We start from the raw sequence: 17,226 nt of genomic DNA, 5'->3' as shown, positions 1-17,226 counted from the left end.
GCATCTAAGCGTCGCCATCAATAATTAGTACTTTAGCAGAAGAAGACAAAACCGTAGAAGATAAGGCTCCTCTTCAATGCACGCCAAGAAAAGACAAAAGATTTTGTAGATATTTGTGTCTGTAATTATTTGAGTCGGTTAGTAATAAAGATTTTCCTTCACTCACTACTTTAATAGAACAGATGACCCCCACTCTGCTCCATCAAAGAAAAGCTGTGAAAATCTTTACACGTGTCTTATAATAAATTATAGTGTCAAAATTTTGTCAAAAATGGAGGATTGAATGATGTGCGATGGGGCCCAAAGCAGTACCCGGCATCATTATCCAAACCCTCTATTTGTTTTTATCTGTGTAGAAAAATCGTCAATATAGGCATATAATTGTATCCTTATAGCCTTGTCTTTATTAGGTGGTGAAAAAGCCTACCTAAGTCTAGGCTTATAGGTTTTGAATTTAGGGAAAGTCTAGACGTAGAGCATAGATTGAAGTTTTTGTTTTTATCTTTCTTTTGAGATGTATAAATTGGCATTCATGCCAACGGAAGAGGCAGAATGAAAAATTCCCATTCACTCTGCTTTGTAAAAATTTCCAACCCCTCTCAAAAAACCTCTAAGTGTACTAAGTCTTTCAGAATTTCAGAGTCCGTAATATAATCTTTGTAAGTATATTTCTTATTAATATGAAGTGTGAGTAGTCTCTCTTTTTCCTTAATTTTTCAAAAGGGTAACTCTTCTATTCTAAAATTTTATTTTCTTTTTGGAAAAGCTAAGTTTATGGAATGCTTGTTTGCTCATTAATATTACATGCTTTGCACCTTCATAGTATTTGTTGCTTTTTATTTTATTATTGAATGACCTTAGCTGAAGAGCTCGTGAGAGCTGTGGTTAGGCGTTTGAGGGCAAATTGTAGACAGAAGGGGAAAGGTAAAAAATAGAAAATAAAAATATACTATGTTGAACGAAGCTTAGTTTCAAGGTGGGAGTACATGTAATGAAAACAAACATTGCCTAAAAATAGTTTTGCCATAGAAAAGAATTTTAGAATACAAGAAGAGCAACTTGAGTAGAAATATTAAGGAAATATTGTTCATAAAAGAATTTAAAAAAAAAAATTAAAATTGTATGCCTTTAGAAGAAGAACTTAGAAATAAAATAAAAATCAGTACTGAACTTATACAAGAATTAGAAGATCAAAAATTAAGATATCAGTTTCTCTTATCATTAGCTTTTGGCAGATCCCTAGAAAATTACAGTTTAAAAGTTTCTCAAATAAATAGACAGATAACTGTAAGACAAGAAGCCCTAAAGCTAGCCATACAACAGCTTGAATACTTATTAGCATAACTGTAGAATTAATTAGATAATTCTTAGCCCAATTTCAAAATAGTGGTAAACCACTAACTCATCACCCCCCAAAAAAATTGGTATCAGAGCAGTGTTTGGTTTTAGGACAGTTTAAATTAGTTTATGCATTTTGCTTATGGTAATAGAGTAGTTTTTATTTTTGGACATTTTAGTTATAAATTTCATGTTATAGTAGCTTGTAATAATTTTAAAGTAGGAGTTAATTTTGTGTATCAAAAGAGTAGAATATTTAGATTTAGAACTCAACAGTTATAATCATCTTCTTAGCATAGATAAAAATAAATTTCGTTGTAATTTTGAAAGTGCTTTTACACATCAGCTTCATAATGAACATAATCCTCAGTTAAATAGTATTATAGATTATCAAATTAATTTTACAGAAAATATTAAAAAGCACATAAATAAAATTAGTAATCTTTTTATTTCAGCTATAGATCATCTCCGTAATAATCGTAGTATAATTAAAGATCAAGATAAAAAATTAGATTATATCCAAGACCAGTGTAGTTCAATTTTACAAAAACAAACATATTTAAATTTAAAAAAATTTCCCACTAAGCTAAAAATAGAAATTTTAATTTCATCTATAAATACTAACAGCTCAAAACAAATAGAGTTAGAATTTAAACAACTAATTGAACAAACCCATAGCCAGATAAATCAAATAGCCAAACAAATAGAACAAATCGATCAAATTCAAGATAATTTAAAACAAAAATTAGAGATTTTAGAACAACTAATAAGATCTTAGTTTATGAGTAATGATAAAAAGGCTAATAGAAATTACCAGACTATTTTAAAACAGGCAGAAGATTTTCATAATAACCCAAAAGGAATCAGTAGCTATCAGGGAATAAATCAATCGGATAAAATATCAGTAAGACAAAATAATATAGAAATTTTATTTCTAATCAAATTGTGTGAAAAATTTGAAGAACTATCAAAACAATTACACAGTTTAGAAAATTGTTTAGCTTCTTTAGAAAGAATATTACTTCAAAAAGGAAAAGGAATAGAAGGACAAATAAACAAACCCCAATCTCAGGTAAGCGAAGAAGATATAGCTAGATATTTCGAATAGCTAGATATTTCGAAAAGCTTAAATTACCAAAGAAACCTGTTTGTAGAACTTACAGAAAGTAAAGATGTTTAAACAGCTAGTAAAAGGAAGTAGTAGCAAAAAGCGTAATGAAGATGAAGATATTAAAATGGAAGAATTTATAGATGTAGAACAACAAATAGAAAAGTTTAAGAAAGAAAAACTAGAATTAATTCCAGCGAAATATGTATATAAGCTTGGAAAGGTTCATAAAAAACAATATCTATTCAAACACTACGGTGAACAAATGATTAATGTAACCCATGAAGATGAAAAAATAGAGCTAAATTTAATAGACAAAGAAAGCTATAAATATGCAGTAAATGAACAACTTAAAATGACCCACTTAGGATTAATTGTAGTAGGAGTTAAGGCTTTAACTAGAGAGAATTTAGTAACTAAAGTTTTTGTATGTCTTTATGATGATAGGTTTAATGATGTAGGACAAAGTATTTTAGGCAGCTATGAATTAGATATGAATTCAAAATGATGAATAGTTTATTTTACACCGGATTTCTTACTACCAACTTCAACCTTTCATAAAAAGATAAAAATAGGAATAAAAAAGCAGGGGATACAAAATGAAAAAAGGAGAAAAGAATTTATTAGTTTGCACAGGATTTTTAGGCTTAGCAGTCTCAGAAAGTAATACTCATTATAGACTTACCAATGATCAGATAGTTAAGTTATTAGGCGCAAAAGGAATAAAGGCACTACCAGCTAAAAAATTTAATTCTGAAGATAATGCAGTATTAGATTGAAATTTAGGAGATTTTCTAGGACAAAAAAGGTTAGCCCCTCAAGATAATTTATTATATCAAAGAGCAGATGAAAATTATGTAGTAAGATTCACTCAATATACGTATGTAGCACCAGAAAAATTTGAAGACGATGAATTTAATAGTATAGATAGGGAAGAAAATCAAGATAGTCGTAGTGACATAAATCAGCTTTATGTAATGACAGAGGAAAAAACAATATCACAAAATAAGATATCTAATATTGATGAGATAGATTTAGAAAATTTCACCCTAACTGATATGAACAAAATACTAGATACCAGATATTATGAATATTTAGCCAGAGGAGATACGCATGATGAGGCAGTGTCATTTTTAGATCAAGAATTTCATACTGAATATGTAGATGATATCATAGAAGATAAAATACATCCTAGCAAAATATTTAAAATACCAAAACAATCCAACTTAGAAAATACTTTTTACATGAACACAGAAAGCTCAGGAACTAATAACCCACAACCAACTGTAGAAGATCCCGTAGAACCAATACAATATGCAGTAGGAGGAAGAAGGCCATTAGCAAGTTCAGGACGTAGTAATGCAGATCCGAATAAAAGTTATAGATTTCATGGAAAGCGTAAACAACCAGATATGAGTATACAATTACAGCCAGCTAATAACCAAGGAACCCTTTTAGACCTAGCAAGATTTGACCCTTAGATATAGCAAGAAGTAATAGAAAGATGGGAAAAAGATGCGGTAAAGGCATGGATAAGTAATCCCTATGAAACAACTGATATGTGGGAATATATGAAGACACTTTTAGGAGATTTAGCTTTTAATATATATTTAATATTTAAAGGAAAGTATGAAGAGATAATTAGACAACTTAAAGGACTAGGAGATAACCCTTGAAATTTCACTAGCTTTATAAAAGAAATACTTATAGGATATGACCCTTCCAGACGAAATACTTACACCCAAAGCATAGCATTAACGGAATTAGATCAGATGACATTAGGAAGTTGGAAATATATTGTACCCTTTAGCAAAGAATATTTAGCCATAGCAGCCAGAACTGGAAAAAGTTTTGATGAAGAAATATGAAATAAATATTTTAGAAAATTACCCGGAGAACTAGGAAGAGAAATAGTAAATAAATGGTCAATTAATTACGCAAACTTACCAGCCCAAATAGCCTCAGGAGAAGTAAAAATAAAAGGAACCTTAGGAATAGGACCTATGATAGTTTTTACATTCCATAGACTTAAAGAAAAATGTATAGAAGTTAAAATACAGAAAGATTTGAAAAAACAAAATTATGATTTTTATAGCAATATAATATATACTCCTCAGCAATATGAAGATAAATATAATAAGAAAAAATACAAAAAAATGAAAAATATAGAAAAGAAAAATATTGGAAGAAAAAATATAGAAAACCGTGGAAAAAACAGAAATTCATTAGAAAAAGTAGAACTTTTAATAGAATAAATTATAAGCAACTACCCAAAGAAGAAAGAGATAAAAGAAAATAAATATATGTTAGAAAACCTAATAGTAAAAAATGTAATTGTTTTATATGTGGAGAACACAATCATTTTGCAAAAAACTGTCCAAAAAGACAAAGGCCTAATACTAATAAACAGATAGAAAGACTACATATTATAGAAGACTTAGAAGAAAATATAGTTAGCATAAATAGTGATGATTCAGAAGTCTATAGCATAGTTAGTGATTATGAATATCAAATAGAAGCCATAAGTTCAGATAGTAATTCAGAAAGTGATATCGATGTAGATAATCTTTTAGGACAACTTAACCAAGAAATAGGAACAACTCTTTCTCATGATATTTTCTTTATGATGGAATGCAATGCAGATACTGAATGTCAGCATAATTTTCAAATAGGACTAGGATTTGATACCACTAGATATAGCTATCATAATTGGTTTCCAGCTAAAGATAAACGAACTCAGTGTTTATTATGCAGTATAACTTATTGTATAGTCTGTCTAGAAAAATTAAACATGACACATAAGATAACATTAGAAAATGACAGAGAGGATCATAGTATAGAAAGTAGAGAATTACATTTAACAATTAGAGACTTAGAATTACAAGTAAGGGAAATTAAGTTACAAATACGAGAGACAGAAACTAAGACTAGTTTTGACATAGAATGTTTAGAACTAGAAAATAGACAGCTTAAACAGCAGCTAGAACAATTTCACAATAAATACCCTTTAAAAGATAAACTGATTGAAGAACATATGAATTCTTTAGAATTAGTCAACCTAGTTGATTCTCAACCCTTTAGTCAATACTCTCAAGCAAAGTCAGATAATATATATTTACCATTTAATTACCCTGTTATACCCAAACCAAACTTAGTTGAAATCACTTGTGTCGTTAAATTTGTAGAAAAAACCCTTAGTATAGATGCCATGATAGATACAGGAGCCAGTAAATCATATATTGAACAACACATAGTTCCACCCGGATGGAGCACAGCTTTAACAACCCCAGCTTTAGTCAGCATCGCTGATGGCACTAAACAGACATATACACATTGCATCAATGGCGCACAGAATAGTTTTCATCATCTAGGTTCTCAAGATCAGCATATAGAATGGTTCCCTTTACCTCAAGTTTGGATTAGAAATACTAGACAAAATCATCCTTTCATTTTAGGACTTAACTTCATACTTAGTCTACAATGTGGCATGTTTATCAGCCAACACAACATTAGTTTCTTCAAACGAACTGTACATACACCCACAACATATGCCCTTAGCACCATAGCACATTCATCAGAGTTGCGTGTGAAGCGTGATGGTACCATAGGAGTAGATTTAGTTCCCGCTAGTTTTTTTATTTCCTAGTAGAAATATTTTTCTCGAGCTAGCCCAAAAATATATACCAGATGAGATAGCAAATACTTCTTTAAAAAATTTGGACATAGAAAATTATGAATTAGAAGATTTAGAAGAGTTTGATTCTAAAGAAAAAGGAGACTATTGGAACTTAGAAGATTTTCAACAAACAGTTAACCTAGAATTAATTTTTACAAAGTTAGGGAAATTAAAGAAAAAACCAGTATACAGAAGAACAAAAAATGATTTAGATGAAATAATAAGATTAGCTGAAACAGCAGAGATTTTAGGAGAACAACCCATGAAATATTGGGAAAGAAATAAAGTTTTAGCCAGCTTAGATATAAAAAATAAAGATTATAGGATTACCTCAGCACAAATAGATCATATGCCAGCAGATATAGAAGAATTTAGAACACAGATTAAGGAGTTACTAGATTTAGGAGTAATTAGACCTAGTAATAGTCCGCATAGGAGCGCTGCATTTGTGATTAGAAATCATGCAGAGATAAAAAGAGGAAAAGCTAGAATGGTTATAAATTATAAAAGATTAAATGACAATACAGAAGATGATAAATACAATATACCAGATAAAGATCAGTTCATAAACAGAATATAGACAGCAAAGATATTTAGCAAATTTGATTGTAAGGATTTTGGCAGATAAAAATAAAAAAGGAAAGCATACCTTGGACAGCCTTTTGTTGCTCACAGGGACATTATGAGTGGCTAGTCATGCCTTTTGGACTAAAAAATGCACATTCCATATTTCAGCGTAAAATGGATAGTATATTTAATAAATATAGTTTTATACTAGTATACATAGATGACATATTAGTATTCAGTCTAGATAAAAATAGTTATATAGATCATTTATATATAACATTAGAAGAATTCATAAATAATGGAATAATAATTAGCAAGAAAAAGATGGTATTAAATAAGCCTCATATAGAATTTTTAGGAATGGAGTTAGGAGATGGAAAAATTAGGTTACAACCTCACATAGTTAAGAAAATTTTAGATTATCCAGATAAATTAGAAGATACAAAACAACTTTAATCATTTTTAGAAATTTTAAATTATGCACGAATGTATATTCCCAACCTTAGTAAAATAATAGGACCCCTATATAGTAAGACCACACCTACAGGACAAAAATATTTTAATCAATAAGATATAACTCTAGTTAGAAAAATTAAAGACATTTGTAAAAATTTACCAGACCTATAACTTCCCTTGGAATCAGAAAATATAGTCGTAGAAACAGACGCAAGTCAATTAGGATGGGTGTAGACACCCTATTTTTGACTGTCCTCAAGACTTGGACGTCATCGTTTGAACACTCGATGATCATCCATGTTTGTGTTCGTTTTGAGTTTCCGGAGGTCTCGGTTACGCGCCTTGCCTTAGGATCTGTCAACTTGACTGTTTTGTGCTTGGCTGGACCACGAACCTATGGTTTTTGCACCTGAGGGTAGGAAGTGGCTTGTTGGCCACCCCCCCTTAACCCACCGGCCATGGCCTGAGGCCACCGGCCTTGCTTTCTTGCCACCAACCAAGTGTATTAGCCGATCGACACTTTATTTAGTCGGCTGGCCATGGTGTTGGTTGATCGGCCATTTTTCGCTGGCCGAACCTTGTTCATCTGCTTTATGCAGATATTTTGTGCCAGCTGGCACAGACCCTATCCTCAATACACGTGTATGGAGGATTTTGAACCCTTGTTTTAGCTTCTTGAGGAAGCTTGAACCTTTTGAACCTTTGTTTTAGCTTCTTGAGGAAGCTTGAACCTTTTTGAACCTTTGTTTTAGCTTCTTGAGGAAGCTTGAACATTTTGAACGCTTGCTCTAGCTTCTCCAAGAAGCTTGAACCTTTTGCGCTAGCTTCTCCAAGAAGCTTGAACCTTTTGCTCTAGCTTCTCCTAGAAGCTTGAACCTTTGCTCTAGCTTCTCCAAGAAGTTTGAATCCTCTTGTTTCTTCATAAGAGAGGGCCTCCCTCTCCTTTAGAGAGGTTGAAAAATTTGTCTAAGGCACAAGAGATATATCTCTCTCTATCTCCATATTTTGGGTTCAAAAGAGTGAGATTCTTGGCCCCTTTGCACATCATCTCACAACCACACACCTCCACCATTCATCTAAGGTTCTTGGAGGGTATTTTCTAAGGTTAAAGAGCTGGTTTTTGGTCCAAGAACCTGCTGGTTTTGCTGAGCTACAAGGGTAACTCATTTTCCCTCTTTATTTCCCATTTTCGCACAAGATTTTAGCCTATCTTGTATGCTGTTTTGAGCTTAGTGTATAACTGATAAAAGTTTTGTTTTTTTATGCTTTTAATCTTTGTTTAAGATCGTTTTTGTATTTGGGTTTGTTTACCCCCTCTTAGGCCTTGTTTGGCCTCATTTTTGTGAGATTCGGGACCACCTTGTATTGGCCTTCTCACTACTCATTTGTTGTTTTGTTTACTAGTATATTTGGCCTATCAAAGGAGCATATGTTTATATCATTTGGAGGCCTATTTCAGGCAACTTTTGGTGACTTTTGGGACCTGCCTAGCCTCTGTCCATGGCTGGTTTGGTCCCCTTTTGTTTGCCTCTTGCATGTGTAGAGTAATCCCATTCATAGCTTATCAAAGGAGCATGTCATTCTTGCATGTATTGACCATGTTTCAGTAGATTTTTGGTCATATTTTGGCATGCCATGATTCTTTTTTTGGCTGGTTTGGTGGCCCCTCACATGCTTCATAGGCTTGTAGTGTAAATCATTCTTACTAGCTCACATTGCATGTTGTTTTGGCCCCTTATTCTAGCACCTTTTGGCAAAACTCCAAACATGTTTTGTTCATATTTTGGGCTGCCTTAGCTCTGTTTTTAGGCCTCTTGGTCGATTGGTGTTTGCCATGTATGGTTGCAGTGTAATAGCCTTGCTTACCTTTGAGTTTTAGGGTCCCTTGCATGTGTTTCTTGAGGCATTTTAGTGTTTTGGCATCATTGAATATGATATTTCAGAGTTTATAGGTGTGCCATATTCTCATGTTTGTCATGTTTTCAATGTGTTTGAGAGTTGTGCTTTTATACCCCATTTATGAGCCATTGCATGAGCTTCATTTTTGTGCACTTCAAGGCATCATCTTAGTCCATTTTGCCACTGTTTTGGGCCTGCATAGGGACTGTTTAGGGTTAGTTTGGTCATTCGAGCATCGCTTTGCATACCTCTAGTGTAATGTGCTTCACTAGTTTCGGTATTTGAGCCTTCCTACATGCATTGTGTGAGTCGTTTGCATGATTCGGAACCATTTTGTATGTCATTTCAGAGCTGGAATATATGCCATTATATGCCATACTTCATCTTTTCAATGCACTAGGAGAGTTACATCTTGTGCTATGAGTTAGAGCCCTTGCACCTTGCATGTTTGCATGTGTTTTGTTGCCTCATTTCCATCATGTTTGGCCACTGATTTTGGCATGCTTGAGAGCTACCCATGTTAGTGTAAGTCCATCTCACCATGTTGTTGCATGCTTGTTTCATTTTGTATGTTGTTGCATGCTATACATGTTCACATGTTTAGGTTGTATGCCTCTTGCCTCTTGCCTATTGCATGCTTGTGTTGCTTTGTTAAGTTCATCATGCATGTATTACATTGGTCTAAGTATACTTGCCTTTGCATGTTATTAAATATTAGCCGATTGACATGTTGTTGCATGTTCATCTATCTTGCATACTTGTTAAGTTACATGCTTGTTTACATGCTTGTCTGAATGCTTGTCTTTGCATATTGTTATATGCTAGTTGCCTTGTATAGCATTGTTGCTTGCATGCTCATGTTGCATTAGTTTGCTTGCATGCTTAGGTTGCATAGCATTGTGTGCGCATCCCTTGCCTCTTGAAACAATCATGATAGAGGTTGGGGCCCTTATGTGTTTTTGTGCATTTCATTTGATATCAAATTGCACACTTGGCGCCTTTGGCCATCATGCATTGAAATGCGTGATTGGTGGCCCGAGGGTCGAGAACCAAACCCCCTTGAGTTCATAGCATGATAGAGAGGGTGGTCATGCATACATTGTCTTATAAATTCCTTGCCATGCACTGTCTGTCCTCTGCTGCAGCAAAAACAAAGTTCTGCAGGAACAGATGGCCGGTCGGCCCTCTTCAGTGTCGGCCGGCTACCAAAGTCCAGCCGATGGCCCCACTTTTGGTCGGTGACCACTTCCTAATGGCCGGTGGTTCTATCTTTTAGTCGGTGACATCCCACAATGTTCAGGGAGTAATTTAGAGGCATCTCAAGGATCTTCACAGTTCTCAGAGGTGCAGAATAGTGCAAATAGAGGCAACATGTGGCATGGCAACAGGTTTCCGAGCGAGGCGAATCGAGCATGCATGTATTCGACCCTCTTCCCGAGGCAGCTTTACTGCTTTAATAGCTTAATTAATTCGTTAATTAATTAAGGTTAATGAGCAAACAAGCATTCCATAAACTTAGCTTTTCCAAAAAGAAAATAAATTTTTAAAATAGAAGAGTTACCCTTTTGAAATATTTAAGGAAAAAGAGAGACTACTCACACTTCATATTAATAAGAAATATACTTACAAAGATTATATTACAGACTCTGAAATTCTGAAAGACTTAGTACACTTAGAGGTTTTTTGAGAGGGGTTAGAAATTTTTACAAAGCAGAGTGAAGGGGAATTTTTCATTCCGCCTCTTCCGTTGGCATGAATGCCAATTTATACATCTCAAAAGAAAGATAAAAAGAAAAATTTCAATCTATGCTCTACGTCTAGACTTTTCCTAAATTCAAAACCTATAAGCCTAGACTTAGGTAGGCTTTTTCACCACCTAATAAAGACAATGCTATAAGGATACAATTATATGCCTATATTGATGATTTTTCTACACAGATAAAAACAAATAGAGGGTTTGGATAATGATGCCGGGTATTGCTTTGGGCCCCATCGCACATCATTCAATCCTCAATTTTTGACAAAATTTTGACACTATAATTTATTATAAGACACGTGTAAAAATTTTCACAGCTTTTCTTTAATGGAGCAGGGTGGGGGTCATCTGTTCTATTAAAGTAGTGAGTGAAGGAAAATCTTTATTACTGACTGACTCAAATAATTACAGACACAAATATCTACAAAATCTTTTGTCTTTTCTTGGCGTGCATTAAAGAAGAGCCTTATCTTCTACGAGTTTTGTCTTCTTCTGCTGAAGTACTAATTATTGATGGCGACGCTTGGATGCTGAATCTTCAAAGTGGATTCTTTGCAAAATTTGAAGAGTCAAAAATTTTGGAACTATTAAAAAATATTATATGAGTCTTAATTTCGAGGTGCTATTTTTTTTTATTTTTTTTTTTTATCCATACATTCTATCTGAGAGATCGTCCAGGTCTGCTGCTGAGAGTTGGTCGTAAAAGTCATCTCCATCTCCCATGGGTGGTTCATCGTGCCATTCTCGGTCATTTTCTCCCATTACTGGTGACTCATGAGAGACGTTATGCTGATAGTTGGGATACTGACTTTCATCGACGAATGTCTCTTTGCTGAAGGGATATCCTGGGATAGTTAAATTACAAAATATCTTCTGATTTCTATCTTCACAGACTAGACGTCCATAATTTCCATTATATGCTAATAGAGCATTGTTAGCAAATTTCCTCCATTTATTGAGCTGTTCTTTGAGTAGAAATTTTCTGCATGGCCAGGGTCTCCTATTGAGAAGTCCTGGGTATCCTGGGAAAGTCGAGGTTCCTCTGAGGTACATTTTATGCTTGGCTGGATTGCACCATATTCCTTTCCATTCTGGTAGTCTGCTATCTATTATACGGATGATGCTCCTCTATTACACAAAGTATGGCATGAGCAAGTTTATTCCCAAAGCTATCTGTCTGATCTGGATCTGAGAAAATTATTCTGGAGACAAAGCCGTAATCTAACAATTGTGAGGCTGTTAGATAACGCGTTTTGCCTCTAATCTCTATCTCCAATGGCTCGAATGTTGCTAGATTTATCTGGCAAAGGCAGATGCTGAAATCTAAATTGCACTGACATCGGCCAAAATGTTTTGATCTCTTATTGCATTTTTCTTCTTCTAAGCAGGGCTGCTCTTCATCTTCATAGGTATAGGTCCATTGATAAGCTATGCTAGGGCATTCAACTCTTGCTATGGAGAGGTCTTGAAGAAACTGCTGTATGGTGACTAGCTCACAAATTCTGCTATCTTTGGCTAAAGTGTATATATAGGGTTTTAGGTCCTCTATTACTTGGCTTTTCTCAGAAAAAGATCAAATGATAGAATGTCTGAAGAAATGCATTCTAGCACTCAATTGTTCAAATTTCTCACTGGTGAGTTGTCTGATTTCTTGGTTAGGAAATGGGGCAGTTGTTTTTCTGGAGCTAATTTTTTAAGCTGGATGGTTAGGGTTCGAATGGTGGCTCTCAGTTGTTTTTCTTCGTCTCGGAGCTGGTTTAGCTCTTCATTGACCCTTTTGCCCTTATCCATAATTTTCTTGAAATTTCTGGTAAGGCCTTTACAATGTCTGCACATCTGGAGAGGATTTTGAGAATCTATCTGAGGGTTAGAACTACTACTTCCAGTACTACTGCTTCCAATTATCTGGCTAACTGGAACTCCACTAATAGCAAGAATGGTTGACCTCATCTTGCTCAATGTGTCTAGGTAATCTTTAGCTATTTGACTGATAAAGTAACTGGTTCCTATTTGTCTTCGGGCATAGGTACTGGCTGACTCAAAATCATAAAAACCTTTATACTGTAGTATGGGAAAATTTTTAACTAAGGGTTCAATTTCTATTCAGTTATGGTAAATACCAGGCTTGGTTCCTTTAGCTACTACATAGAAAGAAAAACTTTTAGACAAAGGTTTATTTTGGATTTTTGAAAAATATATACTAAGAGAGTTTAGGGTTGACAGATGCTTAGCTGGGTGGCTATGACTGTTCCAAAGGTTATCTAAAAGACATTGTTGAACCGGGTCTAGCTCAATTCCTGTTAATGGTCTGAACTTGTTTCTGCCTTCATGAATGGGAAGAGAAAATCCCCCAAAATTCATGGTTTTGCTGTTCTCCATTATCTGTACAAAAATTAAACTGGTTATTTTCTTTTTCTAGATAAATTTTCCTACCTAACCAATCTGTTAACATATTATCACTCCCTTTAATATGTTCAAACTCTACTTTATACCCTTGTCCTACTATACAATCTAAAAATTTTGCCTATCTTCTAGTACTTAATTTTTGCTCATTAAGTTTATTATGAAATCTAACTATAGCTTCACAGTCTGTCCTAATTGTAAAAGGTTTGTGCAAAAATAACCTAAATTTGTTTATTGCATATACTACTCCTAATATTTCAAAATCCAGACTGGTTATGGTCTTGTCTTTTTCTTTAAATTTTCTAGAACTATATCTACAAATGCGTTCTTTATTTTTACTATCGTACTTACTAGGTTTAGCTAATAATATTGTTCCCCATCCTAATTGACTTGCGTCTGTTTCTATGACTATATATTCTGATTCCAAGGGAAGTTATAGTTTGGTAAATTTTTATAAATGTCTTTAATTTTTCTAACTAGAGTTATATCTTGTTGATTAAAATATTTTTGTCCTGCAGGTGTGGTCTTACTATATAGGGGTCCTATTATTTTATTAAGGTTGGGAATATACATTCGTGCATAATTTAAAATTCTTAAAAATGATTGAAGTTGTTTTGTATCTTCTAATTTATCTAGATAATCTAAAATTTTCTTAACTATGAGAGGTTGTAACCTAATTTTTCCATCTCCTAACTCCATTCCTAAAAATTCTATATGAGGCTTATTTAACACCATCTTTTTCTTGCTAATTATTATTCCATTATTTATGAATTCTTCTAATGTTATATATAAATGATCTATATGACTATTTTTATCTGGACTGAATACTAATATGTCATTTATGTATACTAGTATAAAACTATATTTATTAAATATACTATCTATTTTACACTGAAATATGGAAGGTGCATTTTTTAGTGCAAAAGGCATGACTAGCCACTCATTATGTCCCTGTGGACAACAAAAGACTGTCCAAGGTATGCTTTCCTTTTCCATTTTTATCTGCCAAAATCCTGACTTACAATCAAATTTGCTAAATATCTTTGTTGTCTGTATTCTGTTTATGAGCTAATCTTTATCTGGTATATTGTATTTATCATCTTTTGTATTTTCATTTAATCTTTTATAATTTATAACCATTCTAACTTTTCCTCTTTTTATCTCCGCATGATTTCTAACTACAAATGCAGCGCTCCTATGCGGACTATTACTAGGTCTAATTACTCCTAAATCTAGTAACTCCTTAATCAGTGTTCTAAATTCTTCTATATCTACTGGCGTATGATCTATTTGTGCCGAGGAAATCCTATAATCTTTATTTTTTATATCTAAGCTGGCTAAAACTTTATTTATTTCCCAATATTTCATGGGCTGTTCTCCTAAAATCTCTGTTGTTTCAGCTAATCTTATTATTTCATCTAAATCATTTTCTGTTCTTCTGTATACTGATTTTTTCTTTAATTTCCCTATCTTTGTAAAAATTAATTCTAGGTTAACTGTTTGTTGAAAATCTTCTAAGTTCTAATAGTCTCCTTTTTCTTTAGAATCAAACTCTTCTAAATCTTCTAATTCATAATTTTCTATGTCTAAATTTTTTAAAGAAATATTTGCTATCTCATCAGGTATATATTTTTGGGCTAGCTCGGGAAAAATATTTCTACTAGGATAACTTTTTTTTTTTTTTTTGGTCAAATCCTTATTCGAATTGATAAGCCAAACACGTCCTTGATACATTTATAACTTTTAATTAGGTAGAGGGTTTCCTCAGAGGGAAAAATTATACAATAATTTCGAAGTACTATATAATCATATGTATTTTTTTACTAATCACCATTCATTATGTCTCTTTATATTTTTTAATCACTCAACATAAATAATAATATTTCACTTTCTCTACTAATCATACTATCATGAATCATACTCCCAGACTACCAAATAATTACTTTCTCTAATTGGATTTCTTAATTGGCAGGTGTTGTGGGACTTCTGTGGGTCTACCAAAAATCCTGTATTGATAATCTAAACTGTTCAATACGTAGAATTTGTTGATTTCTTCATCTCTATTAAAAATTACGTTAATTAGATATTAATAGACACATGATCAGATCATATTTGTATCAATAATTTATTTTAAAAATTATACTTACCGCTAACATCAATGTAATTGGATTAAGTAATTATCGATATTCAATTAACGTATACTTTTTATGTAAAATAAAATACTCGATAAATTTTACATATTAAATAATTTAAATTACCGATATAAATTCCGTTATAAATCTACATCGAACTGACAATAGCATCCAGTCAAATTTAGACGGAAGAGAAGCCTACCCTTTCTAATGATCATGACACTACTTGTTATCCCTACACGCGATATTTTTTCGGCGAAGAGAGAAAAGACAAAGAAGAAGCCCAACAACTCCGGTGTGGAAATAGCTCTAAATCATAGGACCCATTACTTTTATATTAGAATTTTAAGAGATAAAATGTTATATGTTAATTTGTAAATGAAATAGAATATTGTTTCAAGAATATTGAATAATTTTGACTTCCTATATTTAGACAGGCTTCAATTACTCTCTATAATTAAAAAAATTTCTTCCTCCCTCCTTCCTCATATTTTTCTCAAATAGTAGAGGGGAGAGAATAAAATTTAGAAAAATATTTTTAATAAAAAATGATAAAGAACAAATATTTTAAAAATATTTATAAAAAAAATAAATAAGAAATATTGTTGGATATGATAACTAGAAAAGTGATTCTTTAAAATGGGAAAGACACTTTTTAACTAAAATTGAAAAAAAAAAAAATGGAAAAATTGTTAGAGATGCTCTAACATTTATTTATTTATTTATTTATTTATTTTGGGAGTTAGCCAACATAACACGGCACTTCGGCTCAAATTATTGACTCATTTTCACTGTATATGTTTTTTTTTAATGAAGTCAAAGTTTGAGAATTTATTTCAGTTTTTTAAAAATTGTGTTTCTTATTTTTTATATTATTTATTTTTAATAAATATTTAAAATATTTTATTTTTATTTTTTTAGATGTGTGTGATTTAGATGTATTTAAATAGTAAAATATTTATAAAAAAATATTTTAAAAAATTAATAAATACACAAAATATAAAAAATATACTGAATTTTTATTTTTTAAAAATATTTTTGGTATTTAGTGAATTTTTTTAAAAATAATTTCACAAATATTATATTTTTTAAGTGTATTTATGTTAGGTGTGTTTAAAAATTAAAAAAAAAAATTTGTTTAAAATATTAAAAATATTCATTGAAAACAAAAAAAAATATGAAAAATAAAAAGTAGAATTTTTTGAAAAGTGTTTTCTGGAAACCAAAACAAAATATTTCTTCAATTTTTTTTTCACAACTTATTAAAATATTAAAAAATCAAAAAAATCACGATTAAAAGGTTAACTATTTTCTTTATTTTTCTACACATTTTTTCTTTAAAAATGAAAAAATAACTAAAATAGTTAATTCTCAAAATAACTCATTAATATATAATAATCAGTTTATTATAAATTAAAAATTAATAATTAGAAAGTAAAAATTTAAAAGTTAATTGTCTCTTAACTATCAAATAATTAGTTTTTTTTAGTTATTTAAAAAAAAAATCTTATAAGTTGTAAGTAAAAATTAGAGAAAATTAGTTTAAGATCTCTCTTCCATTTTTAGTAATAGAAGATATCCACAATATTATTTTATAATGTATAAGGTCCCTCAACCCCACACCCATATATCATAGAGAAATTTGACTCTCTCAAATTAACTCACAGTCTCGATCTCATGATCATCATGTTGCTGACTCCAGTGAATTAGGGGCGGAAGAATGGAATCGCGGCAGATCGAGAGCGTCGAAACGAAGGCTCGGTGTCGATGAGGTTCACCATTGCTGTAAAGCTCTCTCTCCAAGTTGTTTTCTAGGTTTAGAATCCTTAACTTCAAAAATCTCTATATCTGACTCCTCAGTGCCATTTCTTTGAGCACAAAGCTTCTTAGT

The sequence above is a fragment of the Camellia sinensis genome, chromosome 9, assembly GCF_055761805.1.
Source record: "Camellia sinensis isolate YWXY chromosome 9, ASM5576180v1, whole genome shotgun sequence".
In the NCBI taxonomy this organism is placed as follows: Eukaryota; Viridiplantae; Streptophyta; class Magnoliopsida; order Ericales; family Theaceae; genus Camellia; species Camellia sinensis.
The sequence above is the reverse complement of the archived record's forward strand: the minus strand, read 5'-3'. Positions refer to the sequence as shown.